A 4,141-nucleotide genomic window follows, 5' to 3' on the forward strand; every position below is an offset into this window, starting at 1 on the left:
TTAGTTTGGGTTCCAGCCCAGTGTCGGCTCATGCGAAAACTCCTGACTTTCATATTACTGAATCCATTTTTTCTTATCCCTGTGAGAGAACCAGAGCCAGTTTGTCTGTTTGCCTGCCTGTCAGGATCAGGGAGAATAACTTCCCAACTCTCACGCACCAAAGTTTGTTTTTGTTGCAAAAGAAAATCACAGGATCTGACAGCTTATTCCACTTAAGAATAAGTGTTCGAGAGTAACTTATCCCTTACTGCCGATTCAGCTCCTAATATGTCCTAATAAAAGCAATGCATGGAAAGATCATTATTTTCTCGGGCCATTCAGTGTAACTGATTCTACTGCACCAGTGATGCTATCTCTCAACATTGCCTTCCACGTATATAAGTTGGCCTGTTTCCCTCATATTTGGCAGTTAAAAAACATTTTAACTTCTTGTTCAGTTCATTGCACATAGCTGCACTTTTATTGGTTCCTTTATCACAACTCCCTCTCCCAGTAGCCATTAACTCCTCCACAACTTTTCACAGCTGGGAGGCTGAGGGAGAGTGAAATAACACCACAGTGGCCAGTATCCCATCAAAAAGTCACTGTTTATTTGCACATGAACACTCATAGAGTCATGTAGGCCAGAAACAGACCCTGCAGCCCATCCAGTCCATGCTGAGCATAATCCCAAACTAAACAAGTCCCACCTGCCTGCATTTGGCCCACGTCCCTCCAAACCCTTGCTATTCACGTACTTATCCAAATGTCTTTCAAATGTTGTAATTGTGCCCACATCCACCACTCCCTTGGGAAGTTCATTCCACACGCGAACCACCTTCTGTGTAAGACATTTGCCACTCATGTCTTTTCCAAATCACCACCTCACCTTTAAAAATGTGCCTCCTGGTCTTGACATCTCCCATTCTGGGGAAAACAGGATGTCACAATCTCTGACGCTCCCCTTTTTATCTGTCAGCCAGGGCTCCCTGATTGGACCAGATTAATAAAAAGAAACAGGGAATTATATTCTATGAGGCCCAGCTGGCTGACCTCGTTGCAATTACTTCAGGGGTGAGCACCAGTCTCTGATTTTCTACTGTCAGAATCATCTTTCGCTTTTCAGTCAACTTGTGATATCCTTTTGAAAGTTGAAATTTACCCCTCCTCACTTTGTGGGGTTCGGAACTGACCTTGCACCATGGAGTTTTTCTAACTCTGTGACAGTCTATCCCCAGCTAAACAAAAAAAAACTTCGAAATTTGTGCAAGCTTATTGGATTTCCCAAAGGCCTAGATATTAGCTGATGGTACGGGAACTGAGGGACACATATTTTTGGTGAAAGATCCAAGAGGGAGGTGAGGAAGAAATTTTACAGAAGTTGCTGGAAAAACTGTTGTTGAGGAAAAACTTTTGTTAGTGGTGATGACCTGAAGCTCACTGCTCAATAGGACAGTGAATGTGGCAACAATAAATTTTAAAGGAAATTGGATGGGCACTTGAAGGAAATAAATTTAAGGGGCAGTGGGGAATAAGTGAGTCTGACTTTATTGTTTCTGTCGGAAGCCAATGAGGATTCCTAATGGCCGAATAGCCTCCTTCAGTGCTGTAAATGATTTGATGGCCAATGGCCAGAAAAAAATGGCAGTCTCTGTGTCTCCTTGTGACACTTGAATGGTACCACTAAGGGATGTTGAAGGGCAAATGCTGCCCCTTTAAGTGGTTGGTGCCACATGCAGAAAGAGCACAGCTACTGTGAGATACTTCACAGGGAGGCTACTGGAGCCAGTTGTTTGGTGAAGGTGGCAGTACCCTGGCTACTTCAGCCAGGTGGCAGCTGGTTAAGATGTGAGCTAATACATATTCTACAAGATCTTAATTTCACTGAAGCTCAGGATTTCTTCATGGGCTCCCACAAGGCCATCGATGTAAGCAGAGCGCACAAATATGGGCTTCAAATTGGGATGCCAGGTCGGCACAACATCGAAGGCTGAAGGGCCTGTACTGTGCTGTAATGTTCTATGTTTCTATGTAACATATGCCAACTGTGAGAGTGAAAGATGATGATAAGCTGTACCAATTCTTAATACCTTCATAGCTACAGTGCAGAAAGAGGCCATTTGGCCCACTGAGTCTACACTGACCATCTGAAAAGCATCCCAGACCCAGCCTCCAACCCTTATCCTTGTAATCCCATGGCTAAGCCACCTAACTGGGAAGAAACTGGAGCACCCAGAGGAAACCCACACTGACACAAGGAGAATGTGCAAACTCTGTACAGGCATTTGCCCATGGGTAGAATCAAACCTGGGACCCTGCTAACTACTGAGCCATAGTGCCACCTATGCTCCTGGTGGTCCCTGGAAATAAGATGGAAAATTACTTAAAGCCCAACATTTATTTATGCCTCAGACAAATTAAAATTGGTAAAAAAAAAGCAATCAGCCAACAGGACATATTTCAGTAGATAAAGATTGATTTTAAAATGAGAATATAAGCAGAGATATATTAGATAACAAGGTGTAGAGTTGGATGAACACAGCAGGCCAAGCAGCATCTTAGGACCAGGAAAGCTGGCATTTCTAATGAAGGATCTAGGCCCGAAACGTCAGCTTTCCTGCTCCTAAGATGCTGCTCAGCCTGCTGTGTTCATCCAGCTCCACACTTTGTTATCTTGGATTCTCCAGCATCTGCAGTTCCTATTATCAGAGATATATTAGGTGATTGTTTTTGACCAGCACTGACTCAATGGGCCAAAGGGCCTTTCTCTGTGCTGTAGATTACTATGACTCTATAAGTCAATAATTCTACACTTCGTTGGACGAGTTAGTCAGATAAATCTTAGCTGATGCAGGTATACTTTAGGTGTTATATACTTTTAAATGCTATCAAGTGTCTTTTGAGTAGGTCCTTCAATGTGATGCTAATATTAACATTGCTTCAAGTTCTGACAACTAGGAGACACCTTATCAGGCTTAGTGTTGAGTCCACACTTTTTATCATTGTTCACTCAATAGTATTTATCCCGGAGTGAACCAGTTATGAGGCATTGTTGCCAGCTCAGGAACAGCTAAGATCTGTGACCATTATCAATTGGGAAACACAGGTGTAGGTAAAAATTTAACAGCGAGTTGTTTGATGCACAGCCAAACAGTGATGAGTCTATACCAAGAATACCGATATTGACCAGGTCCTCAGCAGAAATAACTAACCATGTTATTACCGCATCCTGCCCCCTCACTCACAGACGAAAAAGATAGGCCAAACAGGTTCTCCTGCTGTCCTAGCAAGGAGGTTACAGTACAGGAAGGACTAAAGATAATTTCAAAAGTAATGTTTAAAAAAATGCAATGTAAAATAAACTGAATGCAGTAGGTTTTAATTTTGGTCAGTTTTTTTGTCTCAATTACAGCTGAAATGATCAGATTGAAGAGAGCTGTAAACAGTGGCAGTGGAGAATTTTGGAGCGTCCCTTTGAAGCAAGGATCATGTCCCTAAGCAACAGGAATGCCAACATGGTGATGACACTGCTGGCTTCCTTCACAACGCCACAGGCACCATCTACCCTTCAGAGGTCACGTTGAGCAATAGAATGTCAAAATCCTGTCTCAGGTCCATGGACAAACAGCAACAGGCTAATGTCACTGACAGCTGCTGGGCACTAACAGTAGACTGAGTACGAGATCTGCTTCTGACATCATTTAACACGGATGTCTGCAATGGTTGGATTGTGCAGTCAGATTGGAACGAGATCAACCCCCCATGAAGACAGATACCGCAGTGGAAAAAGTATAAGAGGCAAAGCACATAAGTAATGAAACGATCCCATCAGTGTTATGCAGTGGGCCAACAGGCAACACATTTAGCAGTAGATTGAAGACTGTCCAACAAGCAGCAACACTTGGAGAAATTAGATATTTAGAAAGATTTATGATTAATTTGGTTCTGTTCCTGCCAATTTATTTATTTTGATTTTCTTTTGCTCTTGAGCTGATGACATTGTCCTGAGGATTGCTTTAGAGAACTTATTAAACCAGTCAGTATGAGAGAGATGAATTAAAACACACTGCTGAAGTGACATGATCACTGAAGCACCCAGGCTATCTCTTGCTTATATTAAGCAAACTGCCTGGCTCACACTATGGTTTATGCAAAAGACACA

Source organism: Stegostoma tigrinum, chromosome 24 (assembly GCF_030684315.1).
Source record: "Stegostoma tigrinum isolate sSteTig4 chromosome 24, sSteTig4.hap1, whole genome shotgun sequence".
Classification (NCBI taxonomy): Eukaryota; Metazoa; Chordata; class Chondrichthyes; order Orectolobiformes; family Stegostomatidae; genus Stegostoma; species Stegostoma tigrinum.